This window comes from Chiloscyllium punctatum, chromosome 50 (genome assembly GCF_047496795.1).
Source record: "Chiloscyllium punctatum isolate Juve2018m chromosome 50, sChiPun1.3, whole genome shotgun sequence".
Lineage (NCBI taxonomy): Eukaryota > Metazoa > Chordata > Chondrichthyes > Orectolobiformes > Hemiscylliidae > Chiloscyllium > Chiloscyllium punctatum.
In genome coordinates, this window is record NC_092788.1 from 30,693,468 (window position 1) to 30,716,305 (window position 22,838).

Below are 22,838 nucleotides of genomic sequence, written 5' to 3' on the forward strand. Positions count from 1 at the left end.
ACATTTGATTACATTACATTTGATTACATTAGATTACATTATATTAGATAATATTAGATTAGATTAGATTAGATTACATTAGATTAGTTTACAATATATTACATTTGATAGGATTGCATTAGATTAGATAACATTAGATTACATTACATTTCATTAGATCATATTAGATTTCATTACATTTCATTAGATCATATTGGATTAGATTTCATTAGATTAGATTAGATTAGACTACATTAGATTACATTACATTAGATTAGATCACATTAGATTACATTAGATTAGATCACATTAGATTAGATTAGGTTAGATTAGATTAGATTAGATTACATCAGGTTAGACTAGATTACATTACATTAGATTACATTACATTAGATTAGATTACATTAGATTAGATTAGATTAGATTAGATTAGATTACATTACATTTGATTACATTACATTTGATTACATTAGATTAGATAACATTTAATTAGATTCCATTAGATTACATTAGATTAGTTTACAATATATTACATTTGATAGGATTACATTAGATTAGATAACATTAGATTACATTACATTTCATTAGATCATATTAGATTAGATTACATTAGATTAGATTACATTAGATTAGATTAGATTACATCAGGTTAGACGAGATTACATTACATTAGATTACATTACATTAGATTAGATTACATTATATTAGATTAGATTAGACTACATTTCATTCGATTATATTACAATAGATTACATTAGATTAGATTACATCAGATTAGATTAGATTAGATTACATTACATTACATTTGATTACATTAGATTACATAACATTAGATTAGATTAGTATAGATTACATTAGGTTAGATTAGATTAGATTACATTCGATTAGATTAGATTACATTAGACTCGATTACAATAGATTAGATTAGATTAGATTAGTGTCGAGGATCTTTCATTCCTTTACAGCCACAAACTAAACGCAATTAATGAACCCACCTGCAAACATTCATTCAATGGGGAACAGTGTAAGTCGTATTCCAATGAATCTAGCTTTTGCCATTCATTCAATGAAATAAACTGCACGCGTTCATGCACTGATAAAAACTGCATGCATTCATTAAATGAAACAGAGTGCACGTGTTAATTCAATGAGTAAAGCTTTTCTTTTTTATTCCCTTTCTCGAGCTTAGCACTTTCATTCAATGAAACCAAAAGCTTCATTGAATCATTGAGTCAAACTGCCATCATTGACTCAATGAATCAAACAGCATTAATGGATTCCATCGAACAAACGTAACTAATTTACTTCGTGAATCAAACTGCACACATTCATTCAATGAAATGCTTTGTATGTCTCAATTAAAAGAGTCGAGCTCCAGCCATTCATTCAATGCCACGAGCAAAACGCATTCATTCAATGGAGCATACTGCACTCATGATACAGACTGCACGTCTTAAATCAATGAGTAGAACTTCTCTCATTCATTCAATGGGTCAAGCTTAACGCTTTCATTCAAACAAACAAACTGCATTCATTGAAACATTGCATCAAACAACAATCATTGATTCAATGAATCAAACCTTGTTTCAATGGAACAAACCTATCTCCATTATTTAGTGAACCAAACTGCATATTCATTGCATATTCAATGAAAGAGGCTGCATTTGTCAATTCAATGAGTAGAGCTACTCTCATTCATTGAATGGCACTAGTTTCACGCATTGTCCCTGTCAAACTGCACACGTTTACTAGATGAACCAAACTGCCCGTCTTAATTCAATGAATAGAGCTTCTTTCATTCATTCAATGTGTCAAGCTCACTGCTTTCATTTAATGAAACAAACTGCATTGATTGAATCGTTGAATCAAACTAGAATCATTGATTCAATGAATCAAACCTTATTCCTTGTTTCATTCGAACAAACCTAACTCACTTATTTAGTGAATCCTACTACACTCATTCATTCAATGAAACAGACTGCACATGATCATTTAATGAAGGTACTCTTAACGCAATGATTCAACCAAACAAATTGCACACATTTAGTTCATGAAGCAAACTGCATTTGTCAATTCAATGAATACAGCTACTCATTCATTCAATGACAGAAGCTTCACACATTATGTCAATCAAACTGCGCACATTCACTCCATGAACCTTACTGCACGTGTTTAATCAATGAGCAGAGCTTCTCTCATCAGTCAATGATGAACTTAACGCTTTCATTCAATGAAACAAACAGATTTCGTTGAATCATTGAATCAAATTCTAATGATGGATTCAATGTAGATTAGATTTCATTAGATTAGATTAGATTACAATAGATTACAATAAATTAGAATAGGTTGCAGTACAGTACATTACATTAGATTACTTTAGATTAGAGTAGATAACATTAGATTACATTACATTAGATTAGATTACATTAGATTAGATTAGTTTTAGATTAGATTAGATTACATTACATTAGATTACATTACATTTGATTACATTAGATGACATTATATTAGATAACATTAGATTAGATTCGATTAGATTACATTAGATTAGTTTACAATATATTACATTTGATAGGATTACATTAGATTAGATAACATTAGATTACATTACATTTCATTAGATCATATTAGATTTCATTACATTTCATTAGATCATATTAGATGAGATTTCATTAGATTAGATTAGATTAGATTACATCAGGTTAGACTAGATTGCATTACATTAGATTACATTACATTAGATTAGATTAGATTTGATTAGATTAGATAAGACTACACTTGATTAGATTATATTACAATAGATTACATTAGATTAGATTACATCAGATTAGATTAGATTAGATTAGATTACATTAGATTAGATTAGTTTTAGATTAGATTAGATTACATTACATTAGATTACATTATATTAGATAACATTAGATTAGATTCGATTAGATTACATTAGATTAGTTTACAATATATTACATTTGATAGGATTACATTAGATTAGATAACATTAGATTACATTACATTTCATTAGATCATATTAGATTTCATTACATTTCCTTAGATCATATTGGATTAGATTTCATTAGATTAGATTAGATTAGATTACATTAGATTAGATTACATTAGATTACATTACATTAGATTACATTAGATTAGATCACATTAGATTACATTACATTAGATTACATTAGATTAGATCACATTAGATTAGATTAGGTTAGATTAGATTAGATTAGATTACATCAGGTTAGAATAGATTACATTACATTAGATTACATTACATTAGATTAGATTACATTAGATTAGATTAGATTAGATTAGATTACATTACATTACATTTGATTACATTACATTTGATTACATTAGATTAGATCACATTAGATTAGATAACATTTAATTAGATTCGATTAGATTACATTAGATTAGTTTACAATATATTACATTTGATAGGATTACATTAGATTAGATAACATTAGATTACATTACATTTCATTAGATCATATTAGATTAGATTACATTAGATTAGATTAGATTAGATTACATTAGATTAGATTAGATTAGATTACATCAGGTTAGACTAGATTACATTACATTAGATTACATTACATTAGATTAGATTACATTAGATTAGATTAGATTAGACTACATTTGATTAGATTATATTACAATAGATTACATTAGATTAGATTACATCAGATTAGATTAGATTAGATTACATTACATTACATTTGATTACATTAGATTACATAACATTAGATTAGATTAGTATAGATTACATTAGGTTAGATTAGATTAGATTACATTAGATTAGATTAGATTACATTAGACTCGATTACATTAGATTAGATTAGATTAGATTAGATTAGAGTAGAGGTTCTTTCATTCCTTCACAGCCACAAACTAAACGCAATTAATGAACCCACCTGCAAACATTCATTCAATGGGGAACAGTGTAAGTCGTATTCCAATGAATCTAGCTTTTGCCATTCATTCAATGAAATAAACTGCACGCGTTCATGAACTGATAAAAACTGCATGCATTCATTAAATAAAACAGAGTGCACGTGTTAATTCAATGAGTAAAGCTTTTCTTTTTTATTCCCTTTCTCGAGCTTAGCACTTTCATTCAATGAAACCAAAAGCTTCATTGAATCATTGAGTCAAACTGCCATCATTGACTCAATGAATCAAACAGCATTAATGGATTCCATCGAACAAACGTAACTAATTTACTTCGTGAATCAAACTGCACACATTCATTCAATGAAATGCTTTGTATGTCTCAATTAAAAGAGTCGAGCTCCAGCCATTCATTCAATGCCACGAGCAAAACGCATTCATTCAATGGAGCATACTGCACTCATGATACAGACTGCACGTCTTAAATCAATGAGTAGAGCTTCTCTCATTCATTCAATGGGTCAAGCTTAACGCTTTCATTCAAACAAACAAACTGCATTCATTGAAACATTGCATCAAACAACAATCATTGATTCAATGAATCAAACCTTGTTTCAATGGAACAAACCTATCTCCCTTATTTAGTGAACCAAACTGCATATTCATTGCATATTCAATGAAAGAGGCTGCATTTGTCAATTCAATGAGTAGAGCTACTCTCATTCATTGAATGGCACTAGTTTCACGCATTGTCCCTGTCAAACTGCACACGTTTACTAGATGAACCAAACTGCCCGTCTTAATTCAATGAATAGAGCTTCTTTCATTTATTCAATGTGTCAAGCTCACTGCTTTCATTTAATGAAACAAACTGCATTGATTGAATCGTTGAATCAAACTAGAATCATTGATTCAATTAATCAAACCTTATTCCTTGTTTCATTCGAACAAAACTAACTCACTTATTTAGTGAATCCTACTACACTCATTCATTCAATGAAACAGACTGCACATGATCATTTAATGAAGGTACTCTTAACGAAATGATTCAACCAAACAAATTGCACACATTTAGTTCATGAAGCAAACTGCATTTGTCAATTCAATGAATACAGCTACTCATTCATTCAATGTCACAAGCTTCACACATTGTCTCAATCAAACTGCGCACATTCACTCCATGAACCAAACTGCACGTGTTTAATCAATGAGCAGAGCTTCTCTCATCAGTCAATGATGAACTTAACGCTTTCATTCAATGAAACAAACAGATTTCGTTGAATCATTGAATCAAATTCTAATGATGGATTCAATGTAGATTAGATTACATTAGATTAGATTAGATTACAATAGATTACATTAAATTAGAATAGTTTGCATTACAGTACATTACATTAGATTACTTTAGATTAGAGTAGATAACATTAGATTACATTACATTAGATTAGATTACATTAGATTAGATTAGTTTTAGATTAGATTAGATTACATTACATTAGATTACATTACATTTGATTACATAAAATGACATTATATTAGATAACATTAGATTAGATTCGATTAGATTACATTAGATTAGTTTACAATATATTACATTTGATAGGATTACATTAGATTAGATAACATTAGATTACATTACATTTCATTAGATCATATTAGATTTCATTACATTTCATTAGATCATATTAGATGAGATTTCATTAGATTAGATTAGATTAGATTAGATTACATCAGGTTAGACTAGATTACATTACATTAGATTACATTACATTAGATTAGATTAGATTTGATTAGATTAGATAAGACTACACTTGATTAGATTATATTACAATAGATTACATTAGATTAGATTACATCAGATTAGATTAGATTAGATTAGATTACATTAGATTAGATTAGTTTTAGATTAGATTAAATTACATTACATTAGATTACATTAGATTACATTATATTAGATAACATTAGATTAGATTCGATTAGATTACATTAGATTAGTTTACAATATATTACATTTGATAGGATTACATTAGATTAGATAACATTAGATTACATTACATTTCATTAGATCATATTAGATTTCATTACATTTCATTAGATCATATTAGATGAGATTTCATTAGATTAGATTAGATTAGATTAGATTAGATTACATCAGGTTAGACTAGATTACATTACATTAGATTACATTACATTAGATTAGATTAGATTTGATTAGATTAGATAAGACTACACTTGATTAGATTATATTACAATAGATTACATTAGATTAGATTACATCAGATTAGATTAGATTAGATTAGATTACATTAGATTACATTAGATTAGATTAGTTTTAGATTAGATTAGATTACATTACATTAGATTACATTATATTAGATAACATTAGATTAGATTCGATTAGATTACATTAGATTAGTTTACAATATATTACATTTGATAGGATTACATTAGATTAGATAACATTAGATTACATTACATTTCATTAGATCATATTAGATTTCATTACATTTCGTTAGATCATATTGGATTAGATTTCATTAGATTAGATTAGATTAGATTACATTAGATTACATTAGATTACATTACATTAGATTACATTAGATTAGATCACATTAGATTACATTACATTAGATTACATTAGATTAGATCACATTAGATTAGATTAGGTTAGATTAGATTAGATTAGATTACATCAGGTTAGACTAGATTACATTACATTAGATTACATTACATTAGATTAGATTACATTAGATTAGATTAGATTAGATTAGATTAGATTACATTACATTTGATTACATTACATTTGATTACATTAGATTAGATAACATTAGATTAGATAACATTTAATTAGATTCGATTAGATTACATTAGATTAGTTTACAATATATTACATTTGATAGGATTACATTAGATTAGATAACATTACATTACATTACATTTCATTAGATCATATTAGATTAGATTACATTAGATTAGATTAGATTAGATTACATTAGATTAGATTAGATTAGATTACATCAGGTTAGACTAGATTACATTACATTAGATTACATTACATTAGATTAGATTACATTAGATTAGATTAGATTAGACTACATTTGATTAGATTATATTACAATAGATTACATTAGATTAGATTACATCAGATTAGATTAGATTAGATTACATTACATTACATTTGATTACATTAGATTACATAACATTAGATTAGATTAGTATAGATTACATTAGGTTAGATTAGATTAGATTACATTAGATTAGGTTAGATTACATTAGACTCGATTACATTAGATTAGATTAGATTAGATTAGATTAGAGTAGAGGTTCTTTCATTCCTTCACAGCCACAAACTAAACGCAATTAATGAACCCACCTGCAAACATTCATTCAATGGGGAACAGTGTAAGTCGTATTCCAATGAATCTAGCTTTTGCCATTCATTCAATGAAATAAACTGCACGCGTTCATGCACTGATAAAAACTGCATGCATTCATTAAATGAAACAGAGTGCACGTGTTAATTCAATGAGTAAAGCTTTTCTTTTTTATTCCCTTTCTCGAGCTTAGCACTTTCATTCAATGAAACCAAAAGCTTCATTGAATCATTGAGTCAAACTGCCATCATTGACTCAATGAATCAAACAGCATTAATGGATTCCATCGAACAAACGTAACTAATTTACTTCGTGAATCAAACTGCACACATTCATTCAATGAAATGCTTTGTATGTCTCAATTAAAAGAGTCGAGCTCCAGCCATTCATTCAATGCCACGAGCAAAACGCATTCATTCAATGGAGCATACTGCACTCATGATACAGACTGCACGTCTTAAATCAATGAGTAGAGCTTCTCTCATTCATTCAATGGGTCAAGCTTAACGCTTTCATTCAAACAAACAAACTGCATTCATTGAAACATTGCATCAAACAACAATCATTGATTCAATGAATCAAACCTTGTTTCAATGGAACAAACCTATCTCCCTTATTTAGTGAACCAAACTGCATATTCATTGCATATTCAATGAAAGAGGCTGCATTTGTCAATTCAATGAGTAGAGCTACTCTCATTCATTGAATGGCACTAGTTTCACGCATTGTCCCTGTCAAACTGCACACGTTTACTAGATGAACCAAACTGCCCGTCTTAATTCAATGAATAGAGCTTCTTTCATTTATTCAATGTGTCAAGCTCACTGCTTTCATTTAATGAAACAAACTGCATTGATTGAATCGTTGAATCAAACTAGAATCATTGATTCAATTAATCAAACCTTATTCCTTGTTTCATTCGAACAAAACTAACTCACTTATTTAGTGAATCCTACTACACTCATTCATTCAATGAAACAGACTGCACATGATCATTTAATGAAGGTACTCTTAACGAAATGATTCAACCAAACAAATTGCACACATTTAGTTCATGAAGCAAACTGCATTTGTCAATTCAATGAATACAGCTACTCATTCATTCAATGTCACAAGCTTCACACATTGTCTCAATCAAACTGCGCACATTCACTCCATGAACCAAACTGCACGTGTTTAATCAATGAGCAGAGCTTCTCTCATCAGTCAATGATGAACTTAACGCTTTCATTCAATGAAACAAACAGATTTCGTTGAATCATTGAATCAAATTCTAATGATGGATTCAATGTAGATTAGATTACATTAGATTAGATTAGATTACAATAGATTACATTAAATTAGAATAGTTTGCATTACAGTACATTACATTAGATTACTTTAGATTAGAGTAGATAACATTAGATTACATTACATTAGATTAGATTACATTAGATTAGATTAGTTTTAGATTAGATTAGATTACATTACATTAGATTACATTACATTTGATTACATAAAATGACATTATATTAGATAACATTAGATTAGATTCGATTAGATTACATTAGATTAGTTTACAATATATTACATTTGATAGGATTACATTAGATTAGATAACATTAGATTACATTACATTTCATTAGATCATATTAGATTTCATTACATTTCATTAGATCATATTAGATGAGATTTCATTAGATTAGATTAGATTAGATTAGATTACATCAGGTTAGACTAGATTACATTACATTAGATTACATTACATTAGATTAGATTAGATTTGATTAGATTAGATAAGACTACACTTGATTAGATTATATTACAATAGATTACATTAGATTAGATTACATCAGATTAGATTAGATTAGATTAGATTACATTAGATTAGATTAGTTTTAGATTAGATTAAATTACATTACATTAGATTACATTAGATTACATTATATTAGATAACATTAGATTAGATTCGATTAGATTACATTAGATTAGTTTACAATATATTACATTTGATAGGATTACATTAGATTAGATAACATTAGATTACATTACATTTCATTAGATCATATTAGATTTCATTACATTTCATTAGATCATATTAGATGAGATTTCATTAGATTAGATTAGATTAGATTAGATTAGATTACATCAGGTTAGACTAGATTACATTACATTAGATTACATTACATTAGATTAGATTAGATTTGATTAGATTAGATAAGACTACACTTGATTAGATTATATTACAATAGATTACATTAGATTAGATTACATCAGATTAGATTAGATTAGATTAGATTACATTAGATTACATTAGATTAGATTAGTTTTAGATTAGATTAGATTACATTACATTAGATTACATTATATTAGATAACATTAGATTAGATTCGATTAGATTACATTAGATTAGTTTACAATATATTACATTTGATAGGATTACATTAGATTAGATAACATTAGATTACATTACATTTCATTAGATCATATTAGATTTCATTACATTTCGTTAGATCATATTGGATTAGATTTCATTAGATTAGATTAGATTAGATTACATTAGATTACATTAGATTACATTACATTAGATTACATTAGATTAGATCACATTAGATTACATTACATTAGATTACATTAGATTAGATCACATTAGATTAGATTAGGTTAGATTAGATTAGATTAGATTACATCAGGTTAGACTAGATTACATTACATTAGATTACATTACATTAGATTAGATTACATTAGATTAGATTAGATTAGATTAGATTAGATTACATTACATTTGATTACATTACATTTGATTACATTAGATTAGATAACATTAGATTAGATAACATTTAATTAGATTCGATTAGATTACATTAGATTAGTTTACAATATATTACATTTGATAGGATTACATTAGATTAGATAACATTACATTACATTACATTTCATTAGATCATATTAGATTAGATTACATTAGATTAGATTAGATTAGATTACATTAGATTAGATTAGATTAGATTACATCAGGTTAGACTAGATTACATTACATTAGATTACATTACATTAGATTAGATTACATTAGATTAGATTAGATTAGACTACATTTGATTAGATTATATTACAATAGATTACATTAGATTAGATTACATCAGATTAGATTAGATTAGATTACATTACATTACATTTGATTACATTAGATTACATAACATTAGATTAGATTAGTATAGATTACATTAGGTTAGATTAGATTAGATTACATTAGATTAGGTTAGATTACATTAGACTCGATTACATTAGATTAGATTAGATTAGATTAGATTAGAGTAGAGGTTCTTTCATTCCTTCACAGCCACAAACTAAACGCAATTAATGAACCCACCTGCAAACATTCATTCAATGGGGAACAGTGTAAGTCGTATTCCAATGAATCTAGCTTTTGCCATTCATTCAATGAAATAAACTGCACGCGTTCATGCACTGATAAAAACTGCATGCATTCATTAAATAAAACAGAGTGCACGTGTTAATTCAATGAGTAAAGCTTTTCTTTTTTATTCCCTTTCTCGAGCTTAGCACTTTCATTCAATGAAACCAAAAGCTTCATTGAATCATTGAGTCAAACTGCCATCATTGACTCAATGAATCAAACAGCATTAATGGATTCCATCGAACAAACGTAACTAATTTACTTCGTGAATCAAACTGCACACATTCATTCAATGAAATGCTTTGTATGTCTCAATTAAAAGAGTCGAGCTCCAGCCATTCATTCAATGCCACGAGCAAAACGCATTCATTCAATGGAGCATACTGCACTCATGATACAGACTGCACGTCTTAAATCAATGAGTAGAGCTTCTCTCATTCATTCAATGGGTCAAGCTTAACGCTTTCATTCAAACAAACAAACTGCATTCATTGAAACATTGCATCAAACAACAATCATTGATTCAACGAATCAAACCTTGTTTCAATGGAACAAACCTATCTCCCTTATTTAGTGAACCAAACTGCATATTCATTGCATATTCAATGAAAGAGGCTGCATTTGTCAATTCAATGAGTAGAGCTACTCTCATTCATTGAATGGCACTAGTTTCACGCATTGTCCCTGTCAAACTGCACACGTTTACTAGATGAACCAAACTGCCCGTCTTAATTCAATGAATAGAGCTTCTTTCATTCATTCAATGTGTCAAGCTCACTGCTTTCATTTAATGAAACAAACTGCATTGATTGAATCGTTGAATCAAACTAGAATCATTGATTCAATTAATCAAACCTTATTCCTTGTTTCATTCGAACAAACCTAACTCACTTATTTAGTGAATCCTACTACACTCATTCATTCAATGAAACAGACTGCACATGATCATTTAATGAAGGTACTCTTAACGCAATGATTCAACCAAACAAATTGCACACATTTAGTTCATGAAGCAAACTGCATTTGTCAATTCAATGAATACAGCTACTCATTCATTCAATGTCACAAGCTTCACACATTGTCTCATTCAAACTGCGCACATTCACTCCATGAACCAAACTGCACGTGTTTAATCAATGAGCAGAGCTTCTCTCGTCAGTCAATGATGAACTCAACGCTTTCATTCAATGAAACAAACAGATTTCGTTGAATCATTGAATCAAATTCTAATGATGGATTCAATGTAGACTAGATTACATTAGATTAGATTACATTACAATAGATTACATTAGATTAGAATTGGTTGCATTAGATTACATTACATTAGATTACTTTAGATTAGAGTAGATTACATTAGATTACATTACATTAGATTAGATTACATTAGATTAGATTAGTTTTAGATTAGATTAGATTACATTACATTAGATTACATTACATTTGATTACATTAGATTACATTATATTAGATAACATTAGATTAGATTCGATTAGATTACATTAGATTAGTTTACAATATATTACATTTGATAGGATTACATTAGATTACATAACATTAGATTACATTACATTAGATTAGATTACATTAGATTACATTACATTTCATTAGATCATATTAGATTAGATTACATTACTTTAGATTAGATTACATTAGATTAGATTAGATTAGATTAGACTACATTTGATTAGATTATATTACAATAGATTACATTAGATTAGATTACATCAGATTAGATTAGATTACATTACATTTGATTACATTAGATTACATAACATTAGATTAGATTAGTATAGATTACATTAGGTTAGATTAGATTAGATTACATTCGATTAGATTAGATTACATTAGACTCGATTACAATAGATTAGATTAGATTAGATTAGAGTCGAGGATCTTTCATTCCTTCACAGCCACAAACTAAACGCAATTAATGAACCCACCTGCAAACATTCATTCAATGGGGAACAGTGTAAGTCGTATTCCAATGAATCTAGCTTTTGCCATTCATTCAATGAAATAAACTGCACGCGTTCATGCACTGATAAAAACTGCATGCATTCATTAAATGAAACAGAGTGCACGTGTTAATTCAATGAGTAAAGCTTTTCTTTTTTATTCCCTTTCTCGGGCTTAGCACTTTCATTCAATGAAACCAAAAGCTTCATTGAATCATTGAGTCAAACTGCCATCATTGACTCAATGAATCAAACAGCATTAATGGATTCCATCGAACAAACGTAACTAATTTACTTCGTGAATCAAACTGCACACATTCATTCAATGAAATGCTTTGTATGTCTCAATTAAAAGAGTCGAGCTCCAGCCATTCATTCAATGCCACGAGCAAAACGCATTCATTCAATGGAGCATACTGCACTCATGATACAGACTGCACGTCTTAAATCAATGAGTAGAGCTTCTCTCATTCATTCAATGGGTCAAGCTTAACTCTTTCATTCAAAGAAACAAACTGCATTCATTGAAACATTGAATCAAACAACAATCATTGATTCAATGAATCAAACCTTGTTTCAATGGAACAAACCCTTCTCCCTTATTTAGTGAACCAAACTGCATATTCATTGCATATTCAATGAAAGAGGCTGCATTTGTCAATTCAATGAGTAGAGCTACTCTCATTCATTGAATGGCACTAGTTTCACGCATTGTCCCTGTCAAACTGCACACGTTTACTAGATGAACCAAACTGCCCGTCTTAATTCAATGAATAGAGCTTCTTTCATTCATTCAATGTGTCAAGCTCACTGCTTTCATTTAATGAAACAAACTGCATTGATTGAATCGTTGAATCAAACTAGAATCATTGATTCAATGAATCAAACCTTATTCCTTGTTTCATTCGAACAAAACTAACTCACTTATTTAGTGAATCCTACTACACTCATTCATTCAATGAAACAGACTGCACATGATCATTTAATGAAGGTACTCTTAACGCAATGATTCAACCAAACAAATTGCACACATTTAGTTCATGAAGCAAACTGCATTTGTCAATTCAATGAATACAGCTACTCATTCATTCAATGTCACAAGCTTCACACATTGTCTCAATCAAACTGCGCACATTCACTCCATGAACCTTACTGCACGTGTTTAATCAATGAGCAGAGCTTCTCTCATCAGTAAATGATGAACATAACGCTTTCATTCAATGAAACAAACAGATTTCGTGAATCATTGAATCAAATTCTAATGATGGATTCAATGTAGATTAGATTACATTACAATAGATTACTTTAGATTAAAATTGGTTGCATTAGATTACATTACATTAGATTACTTTAGATTAGAGTAGATTACATTAGATTACATTACATTAGATTAGATTACATTAGATTAGATTAGTTTTAGATTAGATTAGATTACATTACATTAGATTACATTACATTCGATTACATTACATTTGATTACATTAGATTACATTATATTAGATAACATTAGGTTAGATTCGATTAGATTACATTAGATTAGTTTACAATATATTACATTTGATAGGATTACATTAGATTACATAACATTAGATTACATTACATTAGATTAGATTACATTTCATTAGATCATATTAGATTAGATTACATTAGATTAGATTAGATTAGATTACATTAGATTAGGTGAGATTACATTAGATTACATTAGATTAGAATAGATTATATTACATTCGATTACATTAGATTAGATCACGTTAGATTACATTACATTAGAATGGATTAGATTAGATTAGATTAGACTACATTTGATTAGATTATATTACAATAGATTACATTAGATTACATAACATTAGATTAGATTAGTATAGATTACATTAGGTTAGATTAGATTAGATTACATTAGATTAGATTAGATTACATTAGACTCGATTACATTAGATTAGATTAGATTAGATTAGATTAGAGTAGAGGTTCTTTCATTCCTTCACAGCCACAAACTAAACGCAATTAATGAACCCACCTGCAAACATTCATTCAATGGGGAACAGTGTAAGTCGTATTCCAATGAATCTAGCTTTTGCCATTCATTCAATGAAATAAACTGCACGCGTTCATGCACTGATAAAAACTGCATGCATTCATTAAATGAAACAGAGTGCACGTGTTAATTCAATGAGTAAAGCTTTTCTTTTTTATTCCCTTTCTCGAGCTTAGCACTTTCATTCAATGAAACCAAAAGCTTCATTGAATCATTGAGTCAAACTGCCATCATTGACTCAATGAATCAAACAGCATTAATGGATTCCATCGAACAAACGTAACTAATTTACTTCGTGAATCAAACTGCACACATTCATTCAATGAAATGCTTTGTATGTCTCAATTAAAAGAGTCGAGCTCCAGCCATTCATTCAATGCCACGAGCAAAACGCATTCATTCAATGGAGCATACTGCACTCATGATACAGACTGCACGTCTTAAATCAATGAGTAGAGCTTCTCTCATTCATTCAATGGGTCAAGCTTAACTCTTTCATTCAAAGAAACAAACTGCATTCATTGAAACATTGAATCAAACAACAATCATTGATTCAATGAATCAAACCTTGTTTCAATGGAACAAACCCTTCTCCCTTATTTAGTGAACCAAACTGCATATTCATTGCATATTCAATGAAAGAGGCTGCATTTGTCAATTCAATGAGTAGAGCTACTCTCATTCATTGAATGGCACTAGTTTCACGCATTGTCCCTGTCAAACTGCACACGTTTACTAGATGAACCAAACTGCCCGTCTTAATTCAATGAATAGAGCTTCTTTCATTCATTCAATGTGTCAAGCTCACTGCTTTCATTTAATGAAACAAACTGCATTGATTGAATCGTTGAATCAAACTAGAATCATTGATTCAATGAATCAAACCTTATTCCTTGTTTCATTCGAACAAACCTAACTCACTTATTTAGTGAATCCTACTACACTCATTCATTCAATGAAACAGACTGCACATGATCATTTAGTGAAGGTACTCTTAACGCAATGATTCAACCAAACAAATTGCACACATTTAGTTCATGAAGCAAACTGCATTTGTCAATTCAATGAATACAGCTACTCATTCATTCAATGTCACAAGCTTCACACATTATGTCAATCAAACTGCGCACATTCACTCCATGAACCTTACTGCACGTGTTAAATCAATGAGCAGAGCTTCTCTCATCAGTCAATGATGAACTTAACGCTTTCATTCAATGAAACAAACAGATTTCGTTGAATCATTGAATCAAATTCTAATGATGGAATCAATGTAGATTAGATTACATTACAATAGATTACATTAGATTAGAATAGGTTGCATTAGAGTACATTACATTAGATTACTTTAGATTAGAGTAGATTACTTTAGATTAGAGTAGATTACATTAGATTACAATAGATTAGATTAGTTTTAGATTAGATTATATTACATTACATTAGATTACATTACATTTGATTACATTACATTTGGTTACATTAGATTACATTATATTAGATAACATTAGATTAGATTCGATTAGATTACATTAGATTAGTTTACAATATATTACATTTGATAGGATTACATTAGATTACATAACATTAGATTACATTACATTAGATTAGATTACATTAGATTACATTACATTTCATTACATCATATTAGATTAGATTACATTAGATTAGATTAGATTAGATTACATCAGGTTAGACTAGATTACATTACATTAGATTACATTACATTAGATTAGATTACATTAGATTAGATTAGATTAGATTAGATTAGATTAGATTACATTACATTTGATTACATTACATTTGATTACATTAGATTAGATAAAATTAGATTAGATAACATTTAATTAGATTCGATTAGATTACATTAGATTAGTTTACAATATATTACATTTGATAGGATTACATTAGATTAGATAACATTAGATTACATTACATTTCATTAGATCATATTAGATTAGATTACATTAGATTAGATTAGATTAGATTACATTAGATTAGATTAGATTAGATTACATCAGGTTAGACTAGATTACATTACATTAGATTACATTACATTAGATTAGATTACATTAGATTACATTAGATTAGACTACATTTGATTAGATTATATTACAATAGATTACATTAGATTAGATTACATCAGATTAGATTAGATTAGATTACATTACATTACATTTGATTACATTAGATTACATAACATTAGATTAGATTAGTATAGATTACATTAGGTTAGATTTGATTTGATTACATTAGATTAGATTAGATTACATTAGACTCGATTACATTAGATTAGATTAGATTAGATTAGATTAGAGTAGAGGTTCTTTCATTCCTTCACAGCCAAAAACTAAATGCAATTAATGAACCCACCTGCAAACATTCATTCAATGGGGAACAGTGTAAGTCGTATTCCAATGAATCTAGCTTTTGCCATTCATTCAATGAAATAAACTGCACGCGTTCATGCACTGATAAAAACTGCATGCATTCATTCAATGAAACAGAGTGCACGTGTTCATTCAATGAGTAAAGCTTTTCTTTTTTATTCCCTTTCTCGAGCTTAGCACTTTCATTCAATGAAACCAAAAGCTTCATTGAATCATTGAGTCAAACTGCCATCATTGACTCAATGAATCAAACAGCATTAATGGATTCCATCGAACAAACGTAACTAATTTACTTCGTGAATCAAACTGCACACATTCATTCAATGAAATGCTTTGTATGTCTCAATTAAAAGAGTCGAGCTCCAGCCATTCATTCAATGCCACGAGCAAAACGCATTCATTCAATGGAGCATACTGCACTCATGATACAGACTGCACGTCTTAAATCAATGAGTAGAGCTTCTCTCATTCATTCAATGGGTCAAGCTTAACGCTCTCATTCAAACAAACAAACTGCATTCATTGAAACATTGAATCAAACAACAATCATTGATTCAATGAATCAAACCTTGTTTCAATGGAACAAACCCTTCTCCCTTATTTAGTGAACCAAACTGCATATTCATTGCATATTCAATGAAAGAGGCTGCATTTGTCAATTCAATGAGTAGAGCTACTCTCATTCATTGAATGGCACTAGTTTCACGCATTGTCCCTGTCAAACTGCACACGTTTACTAGATGAACCAAACTGCCCGTCTTAATTCAATGAATAGAGCTTCTTTCATTCATTCAATGTGTCAAGCTCACTGCTTTCATTTAATGAAACAAACTGCATTGATTGAATCGTTGAATCAAACTAGAATCATTGATTCAATTAATCAAACCTTATTCCTTGTTTCATTCGAACAAAACTAACTCACTTATTTAGTGAATCCTACTACACTCATTCATTCAATGAAACAGACTGCACATGATCATTTAATGAAGGTACTCTTAACGCAATGATTCAACCAAACAAATTGCACACATTTAGTTCATGAAGCAAACTGCATTTGTCAATTCAATGAATACAGCTACTCATTCATTCAATGTCACAAGCTTCACACATTGTCTCAATCAAACTGCGCACATTCACTCCATGAACCAAACTGCACGTGTTTAATCAATGAGCAGAGCTTCTCTCATCAGTCAATGATGAACTTAACGCTTTCATTCAATGAAACAAACAGATTTCGTTGAATCATTGAATCAAATTCTAATGATGGATTCAATGTAGATTAGATTACATTAGATTAGATTAGATTACAATAGATTACATTAAATTAGAATAGTTTGCATTACAGTACATTACATTAGATTACTTTAGATTAGAGTAGATAACATTAGATTACATTACATTAGATTAGATTACATTAGATTAGATTAGTTTTAGATTAGATTAGATTACATTACATTAGATTACATTACATTTGATTACATTAGATGACATTATATTAGATAACATTAGATTAGATTCGATTAGATTACATTAGATTAGTTTACAATATATTACATTTGATAGGATTACATTAGATTAGATAACATTAGATTACATTACATTTCATTAGATCATATTAGATTTCATTACATTTCATTAGATCATATTAGATGAGATTTCATTAGATTAGATTAGATTAGATTACATCAGGTTAGACTAGATTACATTACATTAGATTAGATTAGATTTGATTAAATTAGATAAGACTACACTTGATTAGATTATATTACAATAGATTACATTAGATTAGATTACGACAGATTAGATTAGATTAGATTAGATTACATTAGATTAGATTAGTTTTAGATTAGATTAAATTACATTACATTAGATTACATTATATTAGATAACATTAGATTAGATTCGATTAGATTACATTAGATTAGTTTACAATATATTACATTTGATAGGATTACATTAGATTAGATAACATTAGATTACATTACATTTCATTAGATCATATTAGATTTCATTACATTTCGTTAGATCATATTGGATTAGATTTCATTAGATTAGATTAGATTAGATTACATTAGATTAGATTAGATTACATTAGATTACATTACATTAGATTACATTAGATTAGATCACATTAGATTACATTACATTAGATTACATTAGATTAGATCACATTAGATTAGATTAGGTTAGATTAGATTAGATTAGATTACATCAGGTTAGACTAGATTACATTACATTAGATTACATTACATTAGATTAGATTACATTAGATTAGATTAGATTAGATTAGATTAGATTAGATTACATTACATTTGATTACATTACATTTGATTACATTAGATTAGATAACATTAGATTAGATAACATTTAATTAGATTCGATTAGATTACATTAGATTAGTTTACAATATGTTACATTTGATAGGATTACATTAGATTAGATAACATTACATTACATTACATTTCATTAGATCATATTAGATTAGATTACATTAGATTAGATTAGATTACATTAGATTAGATTAGATTAGATTACATCAGGTTAGACTAGATTACATTACATTAGATTACATTACATTAGATTAGATTACATTAGATTAGATTAGATTAGACTACATTTGATTAGATTATATTACAATAGATTACATTAGATTAGATTACATCAGATTAGATTAGATTAGATTACATTACATTACATTTGATTACATTAGGTTACATAACATTAGATTAGATTAGTGTAGATTACATTAGGTTAGATTAGATTAGATTACATTAGACTCGATTACATTAGATTAGATTAGATTAGATTAGATTAGAGTAGAGGTTCTTTCATTCCTTCACAGCCACAAACTAAACGCAATTAATGAACCCACCTGCAAACATTCATTCAATGGGGAACAGTGTAAGTCGTATTCCAATGAATCTAGCTTTTGCCATTCATTCAATGAAATAAACTGCACGCGTTCATGCACTGATAAAAACTGCATGCATTCATTAAATGAAACAGAGTGCACGTGTTAATTCAATGAGTAAAGCTTTTCTTTTTTATTCCCTTTCTCGAGCTTAGCACTTTCATTCAATGAAACCAAAAGCTTCATTGAATCATTGAGTCAAACTGCCATCATTGACTCAATGAATCAAACAGCATTAATGGATTCCATCGAACAAACGTAACTAATTTACTTCGTGAATCAAACTGCACACATTCATTCAATGAAATGCTTTGTATGTCTCAATTAAAAGAGTCGAGCTCCAGCCATTCATTCAATGCCACGAGCAAAACGCATTCATTCAATGGAGCATACTGCACTCATGATACAGACTGCACGTCTTAAATCAATGAGTAGAGCTTCTCTCATTCATTCAATGGGTCAAGCTTAACTCTTTCATTCAAAGAAACAAACTGCATTCATTGAAACATTGAATCAAACAACAATCATTGATTCAATGAATCAAACCTTGTTTCAATGGAACAAACCCTTCTCCCTTATTTAGTGAACCAAACTGCATATTCATTGCATATTCAATGAAAGAGGCTGCTTTTGTCAATTCAATGAGTAGAGCTACTCTCATTCATTGAATGGCACTAGTTTCACGCATTGTCCCTGTCAAACTGCACACGTTTACTAGATGAACCAAACTGCCCGTCTTAATTCAATGAATAGAGCTTCTTTCATTCATTCAATGTGTCAAGCTCACTGCTTTCATTTAATGAAACAAACTGCATTGATTGAATCGTTGAATCAAACTAGAATCATTGATTCAATTAATCAAACCTTATTCCTTGTTTCATTCGAACAAACCTAACTCACTTATTTAGTGAATCCTACTACACTCATTCATTCAATGAAACAGACTGCACATGATCATTTAATGAAGGTACTCTTAACGCAATGATTCAACCAAACAAATTGCACACATTTAGTTCATGAAGCAAACTGCATTTGTCAATTCAATGAATACAGCTACTCATTCATTCAATGTCACAAGCTTCACACATTGTCTCAATCAAACTGCGCACATTCACTCCATGAACGAAACTGCACGTGTTTAATCAATGAGCAGAGCTTCTCTCATCAGTCAATGATGAACTTAACGCTTTCATTCAATGAAACAAACAGATTTCGTTGAATCATTGAATCAAATTCTAATGATGGATTCAATGTACATTAGATTACATTAGATTAGATTACATTACAATAGATTACATTAGATTAGAATAGGTTGCATTAGAGTACATTACATTAGATTACTTTAGATTAGAGTAGATTACATTAGATTACATTACATTAGATTAGATTACATTAGATTAGATTAGTTTTAGATTAGATTAGAATACATTACATTAGATTACGTTACATTTGATTACATTACATTTGATTAGATTAGTATAGATTACATTAGGTTAGATTAGATTAGATTACATTCGATTAGATTAGATTGCATTAGACTCGATTACATTAGATTAGATTAGATTCGATTAGAGTCGAGGATCTTTCATTCCTTCACAGCCACAAACTAAACGCAATTAATGAACCCACCTGCAAACATTCATTCAATGGGGAACAGTGTAAGTCGTATTCCAATGAATCTAGCTTTTGCCATTCATTCAATGAAATAAACTGCACGCGTTCATGCACTGATAAAAACTGCATGCATTCATTCAATGAAACAGAGTGCACGTGTTAATTCAATGAGTAAAGCTTTTCTTTTTTATTCCCTTTCTCGAGCTTAGCACTTTCATTCAATGAAACCAAAAGCTTCATTGAATCATTGAGTCAAACTGCCATCATTGACTCAATGAATCAAACAGCATTCATGGATTCCATCGAACAAACGTAACTAATTTACTTCGTGAATCAAACTGCACACATTCATTCAATGAAATGCTTTGTATGTCTCAATTAAAAGAGTCGAGCTCCAGCCATTCATTCAATGCCACGAGCAAAACGCATTCATTCAATGGAGCATACTGCACTCATGATACAGACTGCACGTATTCAATCAATGAGTAGAGCTTCTCTCATTCATTCAAAGGGTCAAGCTTAACGCTTTCATTCAAAGAAACAAACTGCATTCATTGAAACATTGCATCAAACAACAATCATTGATTCAATGAATCAAACCTTGTTTCAATGGAACAAACCTATCTCCCTTATTTAGTGAACCAAACTGCATATTCATTGCATATTCAATGAAAGAGGCTGCATTTGTCAATTCAATGAGTAGAGCTACTCTCATTCATTGAATGGCACTAGTTTCACGCATTGTCCCTGTCAAACTGCACACGTTTACTAGATGAACCAAACTGCCCGTCTTAATTCAATGAATAGAGCTTCTTTCATTCATTCAATGTGTCAAGCTCACTGCTTTCATTTAATGAAACAAACTGCATTGATTGAATCGTTGAATCAAACTAGAATCATTGATTCAATGAATCAAACCATATTCCTTGTTTCATTCGAACAAACCTAACTCACTTATTTAGTGAATCCTACTACACTCATTCATTCAATGAAACAGACTGCACATGATCATTTAATGAAGGTACTCTTAACGCAATGATTCAACCAAACAAATTGCACACATTTAGTTCATGAAGCAAACTGCATTTGTCAATTCAATGAATACAGCTACTCATTCATTCAATGTCACAAGCTTCACACATTGTCTCAATCAAACTGCGCACATTCACTCCATGAACCAAACTGCACGTGTTTAATCAATGAGCAGAGCTTCTCTCATCAGTCAATGATGAACTTAACGCTTTCATTCAATGAAACAAACAGATTTCGTGAATCATTGAATCAAATTCTAATGA